The sequence below is a fragment of the Gigantopelta aegis genome, chromosome 9, assembly GCF_016097555.1.
Source record: "Gigantopelta aegis isolate Gae_Host chromosome 9, Gae_host_genome, whole genome shotgun sequence".
Classification (NCBI taxonomy): Eukaryota; Metazoa; Mollusca; class Gastropoda; order Neomphalida; family Peltospiridae; genus Gigantopelta; species Gigantopelta aegis.
Genome location: NC_054707.1, coordinates 18,686,676 through 18,700,520, shown reverse-complemented (window position 1 = coordinate 18,700,520; position 13,845 = coordinate 18,686,676). Strand labels below are relative to the sequence as shown.

Genomic DNA, 13,845 nt, shown 5'->3' with positions numbered 1-13,845 from the left:
CCCCACCCCAAAAAGAATAAGAGAGAGCGAGAGCGAGAGAGATTAAACGGTGGGCGAATAGTCTATTAGAATTACATCAGATATTGTCGTCGCCTCGATAGCGCAGTAGGTAGCGCGTCAGTCTCATAATCACAAAACGAAACAGAGAAATCTGAAGGTTACAATCAAAACAAGATTCAATTCAGATGAAAGCTAAATTATTCTGTGACGTGGAGTACAGCTACTCTGTTCTCTTAGAGTACTGTAAGGGCGGATTCAAGGGAAGTTAGCGGAACCTGCTACCACCCACCACCCACCCCAAAAAGAATAAGAGAGAGCGTGAGAGCGTAAGCGCGACAGAGCGAGAGCGTAAGCGCGACAGAGCGAGAGCGAGAGAGCGCAAGAGCGAGAGCGAGACAGATTAAACGGTGGGCGAATAGTCTATTAGAATTACATCAGATAATGTCGTCGCCTCGATAGCGCAGTAGGTAGCGCGTCAGTCTCATAATCACAAAACGAAACAGAGAAATCTGAAGGTCGTGAGTTCGATCCTCACTCGGGGCATTATTTTTATTTTAATACATGTAGAATTGCTGATTTTACATGAATACTGGTCAAAATATGCAACACTTTTTCATTGACGATAATATAATATATCTATATCAGTGGATAATCAAATTTTTGAGATAGTTATACCTCTTTTTTATTATTTTATATTTTCATTTTTCACGTTGGGGAATCCGAGGAATCCCTTCTCACTGTCTCTCTCTGTATCTTTCTGTTTCTCTCTCTGTGTGTGTGTGTGTGTGTATGTGTGTGTGTGTGTGTGTTTTTATTTATTTTTTATTATATACATGTTGTACTTATTTATGTATTATGTTGATATTGTAAATAAAAAGATAAAAAAAAAAAGATAAAAAAAGCGCGACAGTCTCATAATCACAAAACGAAACAGAGAAATCTGAAGGTCGTGAGTTCGATCCTCACTCGGGGCATTATTTTTATTTTAATACATGTAGAATAGCTGTGTTGAGTGAGAGAGAGAGAGAGAGAGAGAGAGAGAGAGAGAGAGAGAGAGAGAGAGAGAGAGAGAATGAGAATGTGTGTATGTCCCTCTCTCTTTCTCTCTCACTATCTCTCTATCAGTCTCTATCAGTCTCTCTCTCTCTCTCTCTCTCTCTCTCTCTCTGTGTGTGTGTGTCTTCTTCTTTTTTTTCAAACGTGCACGTATCGCCTGGGGCATAAATTATATTTTATGTATACTACTCAAAAGAATTTAAGGGTCAGACGATATTTTCGACATTATTTTCTGAATGTCAATTATATTAGCTAGACCATAATGTCACGCATGGTATTGTTCCATTTTGACGAAAGTGGGTCTAAGCAAACCATAAATGAATTAAAATCCACTGTCATTGCCACTGTCGACTAGTTCTAATGGTGAAAACATGCTTACATTTGCACGTAAATTAGGGCGAAAGCGAAAGGTCTGCTAAGTGCCCATAACTTGCTTTTTCACAAAGCGCTTCATTTGCACGCTTTGCACGTGTATTCCATGTTCCCAATGCTGAATTTCCGTATAATTGGAACTTGCGTTCGTGTATGGTGCACACTCCAAATTCGACAATGGTAGACTTCAACTGACTATCGAAGATCGAGGAAGGGCTATTGCTTGGCTTCAGTATGGCAATACACAAAGAAATGTTACTCTGAGACTTGGTGTCAGTCAGTGTCGTTGGCCGACTGTGGCAACGGTACCAAGCAACGAATTCTGTTCGAAATCGTCCACGTTCGGGAAGACCCCGAAGCACTACAAATAGAGAGGACCGCTACATCACCAATATGGCTCTACGTCAACGCACAACCACTACACGCCGATTACGTGACAATCTGCGGACTGCGACTGGAACTCGAGTGTCTGATCAAACCATACGCAATCGTCTGAGAGCCAATAATCTACGCTGCCGTCGCCAGGCTGTTCGACCACCACTCCTACCACGTCACAGAACGGCCAGATGTCACTGGTGCACGCTTCATCTGCGGTGGCAACGTGTTCAGTGGGGTCGAGTGATGTTCACTGATGAGTCCAGGTTTAGTTTCCAGTTCAACGAAGGTCGGGTTCGTGTCTACAGACGTCCTGGGGAGCGCTTCGCTGACGTTAACGTTAGACAACGTCACCGGTTCGGTGGTGGCAGCGTCATGGTGTGGGGCGGCATCTCTATCCACCACAGGACCCCCCTCTATGTGGTGGATGGCAATCTGAATGGAATCCGCTATCTGAATGAGATTATCCGACCGTTGGTTCTCCCAGGCCTTCAGCAGATTGGCGGCGGGGCAGTTCTGCAGGATGACAATGCCAGACCCCACCGCGCCAGGGTGGTAACGGACTTTCTCAGACAACAAGGTATCGCCAGGATGGATTGGCCAGCATATTCGCCTGACTTGGCCCCAATAGAGAACGCCTGGGACGAATTAGGCAGGAGAGTTCGGGATAACCATGCCCCTCCGGCCAACTTTCATGATCTGGGTCAACTTCTTATGGTAGAGTGGCAGGCCATTCCCCAAGAGTTCTTCAGACGTCTGATCAACAGCATGAGGCAACAATGTGTCGAGTGTATTCGCGCCAGGGGTGGATTCACATACTATTAAACGAATGTTCTAATGTGTAAAATCCATGTTTGACAACCTTCAACTTTGACAGCATGTCATGTGACTTTCTTGTATACAGTGACGTTTATTTTTGGTTTTTTGTAAATATGGAACAATAAATAAAAAAATTGGTGTAGTTTACATCATCAATCTAATACACTCTGAAACTTATTTGGTTATAAATTTTTGACCCTTAAATTCTTTTGAGTAGTATATAATAAACTATAACAGACAAAACAATCAAGTTACAATCAAAACAAGATTCAATTCAGATGAAAGCTAAATTATTCTCTGACGTGGAGTACAGCTACTCTGTTCTCTTACAGTACTGTAAGGGCGGATTCAAGGGAAGTTAGCGGAACCTGCTACCACCCACCCCCCATCCCCACCCCAAAAAGAATAAGAGAGAGCGAGAGCGAGAGAGATTAAACGGTGGGCGAATAGTCTATTAGAATTACATCAGATATTGTCGTCGCCTCGATAGCGCAGTAGGTAGCGCGTCAGTCTCATAATCACAAAACGAAACAGAGAAATCTGAAGGTTACAATCAAAACAAGATTCAATTCAGATGAAAGCTAAATTATTCTGTGACGTGGAGTACAGCTACTCTGTTCTCTTAGAGTACTGTAAGGGCGGATTCAAGGGAAGTTAGCGGAACCTGCTACCACCCACCACCCACCCCAAAAAGAATAAGAGAGAGCGTGAGAGCGTAAGCGCGACAGAGCGAGAGCGTAAGCGCGACAGAGCGAGAGCGAGAGAGCGCAAGAGCGAGAGCGAGACAGATTAAACGGTGGGCGAATAGTCTATTAGAATTACATCAGATAATGTCGTCGCCTCGATAGCGCAGTAGGTAGCGCGTCAGTCTCATAATCACAAAACGAAACAGAGAAATCTGAAGGTCGTGAGTTCGATCCTCACTCGGGGCATTATTTTTATTTTAATACATGTAGAATTGCTGATTTTACATGAATACTGGTCAAAATATGCAACACTTTTTCATTGACGATAATATAATATATCTATATCAGTGGATAATCAAATTTTTGAGATAGTTATACCTCTTTTTTATTATTTTATATTTTCATTTTTCACGTTGGGGAATCCGAGGAATCCCTTCTCACTGTCTCTCTCTGTCTCTTTCTGTTTCTCTCTCTGTGTGTGTGTGTGTGTGTGTGTGTGTGTGTGTGTGTGTTTTTATTTATTTTTTATTATATACATGTTGTACTTATTTATGTATTATGTTGATATTGTAAATAAAAAGATAAAAAAAAAAAAAAAAAAAGCGCGACAGTCTCATAATCACAAAACGAAACAGAGAAATCTGAAGGTCGTGAGTTCGATCCTCACTCGGGGCATTATTTTTATTTTAATACATGTAGAATAGCTGTGTTGAGTGAGAGAGAGAGAGAGAGAGAGAGAGAGAGAGAGAGAGAGAGAGAGAGAGAGAGAGAGAGAGAATGAGAATGTGTGTATGTCCCTCTCTCTTTCTCTCTCACTATCTCTCTATCAGTCTCTATCAGTCTCTCTCTCTCTCTCTCTCTCTCTCTCTCTCTGTGTGTGTGTGTCTTCTTCTTTTTTTTCAAACGTGCACGTATCGCCTGGGGCATAAATTATATTTTATGTATACTACTCAAAAGAATTTAAGGGTCAGACGATATTTTCGACATTATTTTCTGAATGTCAATTATATTAGCTAGACCATAATGTCACGCATGGTATTGTTCCATTTTGACGAAAGTGGGTCTAAGCAAACCATAAATGAATTAAAATCCACTGTCATTGCCACTGTCGACTAGTTCTAATGGTGAAAACATGCTTACATTTGCACGTAAATTAGGGCGAAAGCGAAAGGTCTGCTAAGTGCCCATAACTTGCTTTTTCACAAAGCGCTTCATTTGCACGCTTTGCACGTGTATTCCATGTTCCCAATGCTGAATTTCCGTATAATTGGAACTTGCGTTCGTGTATGGTGCACACTCCAAATTCGACAATGGTAGACTTCAACTGACTATCGAAGATCGAGGAAGGGCTATTGCTTGGCTTCAGTATGGCAATACACAAAGAAATGTTACTCTGAGACTTGGTGTCAGTCAGTGTCGTTGGCCGACTGTGGCAACGGTACCAAGCAACGAATTCTGTTCGAAATCGTCCACGTTCGGGAAGACCCGAAGAAGCACTACAAATAGAGAGGACCGCTACATCACCAATATGGCTCTACGTCAACACACAACCACTACACGCCGATTACGTGACAATCTGCGGACTGCGACTGGAACTCGAGTGTCTGATCAAACCATACGCAATCGTCTGAGAGCCAATAATCTACGCTGCCGTCGCCAGGCTGTTCGACCACCACTCCTACCACGTCACAGAACGGCCAGATGTCACTGGTGCACGCTTCATCTGCGGTGGCAACGTGTTCAGTGGGGTCGAGTGATGTTCACTGATGAGTCCAGGTTTAGTTTCCAGTTCAACGAAGGTCGGGTTCGTGTCTACAGACGTCCTGGGGAGCGCTTCGCTGACGTTAACGTTAGACAACGTCACCGGTTCGGTGGTGGCAGCGTCATGGTGTGGGGCGGCATCTCTATCCACCACAGGACCCCCCTCTATGTGGTGGATGGCAATCTGAATGGAATCCGCTATCTGAATGAGATTATCCGACCGTTGGTTCTCCCAGGCCTTCAGCAGATTGGCGGCGGGGCAGTTCTGCAGGATGACAATGCCAGACCCCACCGCGCCAGGGTGGTAACGGACTTTCTCAGACAACAAGGTATCGCCAGGATGGATTGGCCAGCATATTCGCCTGACTTGGCCCCAATAGAGAACGCCTGGGACGAATTAGGCAGGAGAGTTCGGGATAACCATGCCCCTCCGGCCAACTTTCATGATCTGGGTCAACTTCTTATGGTAGAGTGGCAGGCCATTCCCCAAGAGTTCTTCAGACGTCTGATCAACAGCATGAGGCAACAATGTGTCGAGTGTATTCGCGCCAGGGGTGGATTCACATACTATTAAACGAATGTTCTAATGTGTAAAATCCATGTTTGACAACCTTCAACTTTGACAGCATGTCATGTGACTTTCTTGTATACAGTGACGTTTATTTTTGGTTTTTTGTAAATATGGAACAATAAATAAAAAAATTGGTGTAGTTTACATCATCAATCTAATACACTCTGAAACTTATTTGGTTATAAATTTTTGACCCTTAAATTCTTTTGAGTAGTATATAATAAACTATAACAGACAAAACAATCAAGTTACAATCAAAACAAGATTCAATTCAGATGAAAGCTAAATTATTCTCTGACGTGGAGTACAGCTACTCTGTTCTCTTACAGTACTGTAAGGGCGGATTCAAGGGAAGTTAGCGGAACCTGCTACCACCCACCCCCCATCCCCACCCCAAAAAGAATAAGAGAGAGCGAGAGCGAGAGAGATTAAACGGTGGGCGAATAGTCTATTAGAATTACATCAGATATTGTCGTCGCCTCGATAGCGCAGTAGGTAGCGCGTCAGTCTCATAATCACAAAACGAAACAGAGAAATCTGAAGGTTACAATCAAAACAAGATTCAATTCAGATGAAAGCTAAATTATTCTGTGACGTGGAGTACAGCTACTCTGTTCTCTTAGAGTACTGTAAGGGCGGATTCAAGGGAAGTTAGCGGAACCTGCTACCACCCACCACCCACCCCAAAAAGAATAAGAGAGAGCGTGAGAGCGTAAGCGCGACAGAGCGAGAGCGTAAGCGCGACAGAGCGAGAGCGAGAGAGCGCAAGAGCGAGAGCGAGACAGATTAAACGGTGGGCGAATAGTCTATTAGAATTACATCAGATAATGTCGTCGCCTCGATAGCGCAGTAGGTAGCGCGTCAGTCTCATAATCACAAAACGAAACAGAGAAATCTGAAGGTCGTGAGTTCGATCCTCACTCGGGGCATTATTTTTAGAAGAAAAACCCAACATGAGAAATGTAAAATGGTGAATCGTGTTTTGCCTACTCTGACATCGCTTTTATTTGTGGTGATAATAAACAATTTTTAAAAATTAAATATAATTCATATTTGGAATCTGAACTTGGATAGAATATAATGAATGAATGTTTAACGACACTTCCACACAAAATATAAAAGTATATATCGGCTGTTGGGTATCAAACCAAAGTATATGAATACATCTTTCATTATTTTTATTTTTAAAAATCAGACAATTATTTAAAGCCGATTTTTTTGCAATTTAAATCAGAAGTACTTACATTTTATTATTATTTTTTACAATAATACTCATTTTCGTACACCTGAAGTGCTTCTGGTCATCCAGGTTTTTGTAATACCCCAAAATGCTTTTCTCATAATTCTTAAAACGCACGTTCGTCGGCAAAATAATGGTTATCTAGACAAGCTGTGGTTATTTTTAGATGGTATTTCCGCATTTAAACATGAAGCTAGGGTCTGTGCCTTTAACATGGGGGGGGAGGGCAAGGGGGCAGTCCCCCCCCCCCCCCCGAAAAAAATACGGAAAAATATATCTTTTTAACCGTTTAAGGACTTTTAGGCTATTAACTACTCAGTTGCCCCCACCCCACCCCTAAAGTCAAAATCCTAGCTACGGCCCTGACGCATGAAAACAAACACAAACTTCAGCAAATTAAGATCAGTTCTATCATCTAAACTTGAGCAATATTTACAGTTAATAATTTTCCCACACAATCGATTATGGATTTTTAAATCGATCATCATATCGGTGGAGCTAAACCGATTTAATTTTCGATTATAATCGATCATCGGAACATCTCTATAAAGAGTTGTAAACAAAATATAAAAACATTGTATAGAAATCAATGTTTTAACATTTTAAAATTAATTTTGATTGGAATTTAAAAGATTCTACTACATTTCTGTTATCAGATATATCTTTTACTCATCGGCTTAAGATGAAGACACTTCACAAAAATGTGACAAACATCAAATGTTTGCAATGAAAGAAAGAGTTCCTTTTGTTTAACGACACCGCTAGAGCACATTGATTAATTAATAATCGACTATCGATGTCAATCATGTGGTTATTCTTTTTTCATTAGTAGCAAGGGATCTTTTATATGCACCATCCCACAGACAGGAAAGCACATACCACGGTATTTTGTCCAGTTGTGGTGCACTGGTTGGAAAGAGAAAAAAAAAACAATCAGCTGAATGGATCCACATAGGTGGTTCGATCCTCCGACGCAGGCACCTCAAGCGAGCACTCAACCGACTGAGCTAAATCCCGCCCCCAGAATAAACGAATGCACTACACATTTCAAATGTAGTTTTTCATATGGCATGAGCTAAAAATGATTACATCATGTCATTGACACTTTTAAAGGGACATTCCTGAGTTTTCTACATTTTAAGATGTTTCCGATAAATAAAATATTTCTAAGATTAAACTTACATATTAAATATATTTTCTTGTTTAGAATATCAGTGTCTATATATTCAATGTGTTTCTGGTCATCTTAATATTTGTAAGAAGGCCAAACTGGATTTTATCTTCAAATAATTTCGTACGTACGAAAAAATATATACTAGCCGCCATTAATAACGCAATTTCCTTTTGTCAAAATAATATACGTTCCGGTTGGACTTCGTTGACGCTATTCGTCAATGTACATGGTACAGTGGTACACATTATTTCAGCAGCATGTAAAGGTCGACTTCCGGCCTGTTCCCAACATAAGGGGAACAACGCTAAAAACGCATTATCCGGTAAATCGCGCACACGCAACCACTTGGCGTAACAACACTTTGCACGTGCATTTCCTGATACCCGGGCACACTCAGAACACGCGGGTGGCAATGAGTATCTCACTCCTACACGATGCCTCGGTTGAACAACGCCGATCGGAATCAAGCCATTGGCTTGTTGAATGCCGGAAACTCGCAATTGCGGGTAGCACAACGGTTCCACGTGCACCCGTCAACCATTAATCGGCTCCTCAACCGATATCAGACAACAGGGACCGTCAATGACCGCCGTCGTTCGGGCATACCACGCTTAACGACCAATAGACAGGACCGGAACATACGGTTGCGGCACCTGCGCAATCGGTTTTTGACAGCCGCAAGCACTGCCAGGACTGAAGTGGGAACCAGGGGACGACTCATCAGCGCCCGAACTGTCCGGAGACGTCTTGCCGCAGCACGACTGCATTGCCACCGACCCTACCGTGGTCTTATCCTCCTGCACAGACATCGTCAAGCAAGACTCTTATGGGCCAGGAATGGTGGGCATTTGCGACCCAGGAGATGGCGAGATGTCATCTTCTCGGATGAATCGAGATTTAACGTGAGTGTCACGGACAGACGTCGTTGCATTTACCGCCGTCGTGGAGAACGTGTCGCGCAGGCCTGTGTTCTGGAGAGGGACCGCTACGGGGGCGGCGGAGTCATGATTTGGGGCGCCATCAATGCTGACTTCCGGTCCGAACTCGTGGCGGTACACAGGGAAACCTTAATGCGCAACACTACGTCGACAACATCCTGCGGCCCGGTCCTCCTCCCATTGATGAGACGGCATGGCGGAAACAGGCTCGTCTTCCAGCAAGACAACGCTCGGCCGCACACTGCCAGGCGTACACAGGCGTTTCTTCGTGCCCACCATGTCACTGTGTTGGACTGCCCAGCAGTTTCCCCGGACATGAACCCAATAGAGCACATGTGGGACGAGCTGGGACGTCGTGTTCAAAACCAACCGAATCCACCACAGAACTTCGCTGAGCTGCAGCAGGCATTGCAGCATCACTGGGCAGCCATCCCACGACGTGTGGTGAGGCGCCTGTGCATGTCCATGCCTAGGAGGCTGCAGGCGTGCATCGCAGCACATGGAGGTCACACGAAACACTGACCCCCATGACGTTGACATCGCCAGAGACGTTATGCGCGATTCACTGTTGGCGGCTGACAGTGCCAGTCAGATGGGCCAGTGGTTGGTCTCACTGGTGGTATCAGTTTCATTTTTGTGGGATCTCGCATAATAAAATAAACCATGATCATTTCCGAGATTGCGTTTTTATTGCCGCCTAGTATATTTTAGGAAATAAAATGAAATTTAACCTAAAGTACTAATCAAAATTATACCCAGGTAATTTTCCAGTCTTACATATTAGTTATAAAACTACCTGGAATAAAAACCATAAAAATGTTTCAGTATTATCTTGACCTGTTATGGTATTCCAACAACCGGTACCAAAAATCACAATAAATGACCTATTATAGATAGAAATATGAGATGTATTTATAATTTTACTGTAAAACATATGTAATTTGAAACAGACTGTAACACCCAGTTTTATATTGAACACACCTGAGACCAACCCTCTGCTTAGCTTAGTACTTGTGATTTTACCTGTCAGCTTTAATCAATATCAATCTGGGTGTTATAATCTGTTCCAAATTACATATGTTTTGCAGTCTGTTCCAAATTACATATGTTTTGCAGTCTGTTCCAAATTACATATGTTTTGCAGTCTGTTCCAAATTACATATGTTTTGCAGTCTGTTCCAAATTACATATGTTTTGCAGTCTGTTCCAAATTACATATGTTTTGCAGTCTGTTCCAAATTACATATGTTTTGCAGTAAAATTGTAAATACATCTCATATTTCTATCTATAACAGGCCATTTATTGTCATTTTTTTCTACCGGTTGTTTGAATACCATAACAGGTCATGATAATAATGAAATTTTTTATGGTTTTTATTCCAGGGATTTTCATAACCAATATATAAGACTGGAAAATCACCTGGGTATAATTTTGATTAGTACTTTAGTACAAATAGTAGAACGATCAGAAACACGTTTAATATACAGCCACTAATATTGTATGCAGAAAACTATATTTGATATGTAATTACAATCGTTAAAACGTCTCTGTTAGTCGATAACATCTTAGTTACAGTGTCTGGTTACCATATAATAATATGCACAAATATGAAATACAAGTTCAACTGCACTTTTAAAAAATTCGTGTGTGTTCGCTATGAACTGAGTATACGCTCGATTCGTCGCCTATGCGGCCATTGCTCGGCAAACCACAAACGACAGACTGTTGTCAATTTCAGTTAACAGGTGCGTTTGCGGATTTGAAATTGTAGGGTTCGTCTCAAAAAATTAAATGAGAATTCTTGCGCTGTACAAAGAACGTTCGGTTGAGGATACGTACTATTCTTTCGTTAAAACCAGTTTTGATCTTGACAACGTACTATCGACAATCGTACCTTCCTATTTAAGAATTAATATTTTATAAAGTGTTAGTAGAACTTTAAAAGTTTAGTTTGTATAACACATTGATCATGTATATATTTTTTATAAATTATACTAACGTAGAAAATGACCGTTTTCACTTTTTAATTTTACGTGTGGTATAATCGACAAATTCAAATAAATATTATTTCGTTTGGAAAGGGTAAAGTTAGTTTGTTTTGTTTAACGACATCAGTGTTAGAGTATATTGATTTAATAATCATCTGCTTTTGGATGTCAAACGTTTGGTAATTTTGACATATAATCTAAGAGAGGAAACGGGCACATGTGCAGGGTGGAGGGTATTGGGGATCGAAACCCTTCCCTGACCAAGATAAAAAAAAATTGAAATATATTTTCTGGGGCAACATGGCCCCATCATATAAACTTCGCTCAACGCAGTCTATAACCCCCAACCCCGCTGGAATCCCTGCACACGCGCCTTGGAAACCCGCTACATTTTAAAAATATGTTTTTATTATTTCGGTTTTTTTTTAGCAAGGGATCATTTATATGTACCATCCCACAGACAGGATATCACATACCATGACCTTTTATATAGCAGTCATGGCGCACTGGCTGGAACAATCCCGCCGATGGGGATCGATCCGAGACCGACTGCGCATTAAAAAAAAACACCACATTTTTAGGTCTAAGTAATGAATAGAAATAACATATAGTTATATAAATGTTACGTATATCGAACATACCGCCCTCTTCCTCTACCCCTAGAGCGTTACGTAATTATTAACACCCCCTTACATGAAACGCGTATGCCAACCGCTGGTCACTGTTAAAATTTCAAGGCAAATCCCCCACCGACCCCTGGAAAGGTATTGTACCATACCTCTATGGATATAAATATATTCTGGAGGTATGAAACGACCCCTCAATCAAGACAGTTAAATTTGTTCAAAATCACGCGAGAAGCTCAGCGCCTGCACAAATCGCGTAAATTCCAAGTTCTACTGGCGTCCCGCTAATTGAAGAAAAACAAGCTGGTCATTGGGTTTGCAGTTGACCTAGATAATGTAGATAAGCGAGCATTGCGAAACTATAGCGATGTGGTAGGCCTTTTATGTACCAAACAGAACTGGATCATCTATTCTAAATGCTCAAATAATAAAAATATTCCAGACACTGCAGCTTTAAAATTGCAGCTAACTAAGGAATGTCCCTTTAACACAATACTCTTAATACTCTAAAGGGATTCCAACTTGATAATTCTGAATAAATTTAAGAAAAAAACAAGATTAATATTTCTGTTTTTCTTTTGTTGTAAAATATCAGCTTAAAAAATAACGCAAGTCTTTTCTTTTTTATGAAATACTGACCCTTTTATTTTATTTTTAAACAGGTTCTTGGTTCAGTTTTTCAAACTGTTTCCATACCATAGGAATCCATTCTATCCAGCTGGAGAAGTGAGTGTCCATTTTATTCATTTAGCTTTTAGTGTATATCTTATTTAATTAATGTATTATTAACTACTGAAACCATTGACATAATTAAGGTGGGGTTTTTTTCTAAAGAGTTTATTTCGTAAAATAAAAAATTGCCACATTACAAAATTGTATACAATTATAATGTAGCAATTAGGGATTCAGGATAGAAAGAAAGAAATGTTTTATTTAACGACGCACTCAACACATTTTGTTTATGGTTATATAGCGTTAAACATATGGTTAAGGACTACACAGATATTGAGTGAGGAAACCCGCTGTCGCCACTTCATGGGCTACTCTTTTCGATTAGTAGCAAAGGATCTTTTAAATGCACCATCCCACAGACAGGGTAGTACATACCACGGCCTTTGATATACCAGTCGTGGTGCACTGGCTAGAACGAGAAATAGCTCAATAGGCCCACCGACGGGGATCGATCCCAGACCGACCGCGCATCGAGCGAGCGCTTTACCACTGGGTTACGTCCCGCTCTAAATTCAGGATTCAGGAAAGATACACACTTTAGTCCGAAGTGATATCTACCTGTAGCTATAGCACAAACAGGAATGTCCACAGGGTCTATATATTTATTATTATTATTATTATTATTACACATATGATCTACAATAAACGGTTACATATTCGCATATAAACACACTAACAGTTCCGTCCTATACAGTACTCTCATATGTGTTTCTTTCTAGTAAAGTAGTTACCAACACACATCCACACAAACTGCTCATTCATTCATTCATTCATTCATTCATTCATTCACACACACACACACACACACACACACACACACACACACACACACACACTCACTCAAACCATTTCTTTGCTCTTGTATTGTAGTTTGGTGTTCCAACAAATACTTATGTGCATGTATGTATATTATATGATCACTGTGTACAAATTATGAGATAACATACATTAGTAATCAAATATGCCAACTTTCAATATCACATTAATGTATAAAAACACTGAAACAATTAGGTATATTGTATTACTATTGCATATCAAAGTTGTGAATGCACTGGCATATATAAGCCGTAATGCAAATCCATGAAGGGAAATTATTGGGTAATCATATTTTGGTCCATCAAACATGCATTAAAAAATAGTTTTCTTCTGAATATCGGTAGTTACATGCGTGTAAGATGATGAACAGGCCTATAATAAGTATATAAACTATAATACTAAATATAATTATGTACGCGACCTGCGTTTTGTTAAAACGATGAAAACCTTACCGCGGATACACAGCAGAAATATATACAGTAAATGTGCAACCTGTCAAGGTGTACTTTCAGTGTAACATAATAATTGTATATACTTACCCACTCCACTGTTGTTTTGATAGGGAGATACTGAATGCCAAGGTATGGTTATCCAACTTTTTCTGTGTACAATTACTGTATGGCTGGTAACCAAGCTGGCGACAGGCGTGCACTCGATGTCGCACGTGCAGTCACTGAGTGTCAAAACAGT

At 40.9% G+C, this 13,845-nt stretch overlaps 3 non-coding genes across 3 annotated transcripts; all 3 read left to right on the top strand.

The window, feature by feature from the left end:
- Positions 1–449: 449 nt before the first annotated feature.
- Positions 450–543, top strand: Trnam-cau. The gene is made up of 2 exons: positions 450–486; positions 508–543. It is a non-coding gene; the product is annotated as a tRNA-Met (tRNA).
- Positions 544–3,460: 2,917 nt separating this feature from the next.
- Trnam-cau lies at positions 3,461–3,554 on the top strand. Its single transcript has 2 exons — positions 3,461–3,497; positions 3,519–3,554. It is a non-coding gene; the product is annotated as a tRNA-Met (tRNA).
- A 2,921-nt stretch (positions 3,555–6,475) lies between these two features.
- On the top strand, positions 6,476–6,569 carry Trnam-cau. Its single transcript has 2 exons — positions 6,476–6,512; positions 6,534–6,569. It is a non-coding gene; the product is annotated as a tRNA-Met (tRNA).
- Positions 6,570–13,845: the final 7,276 nt, after the last annotated feature.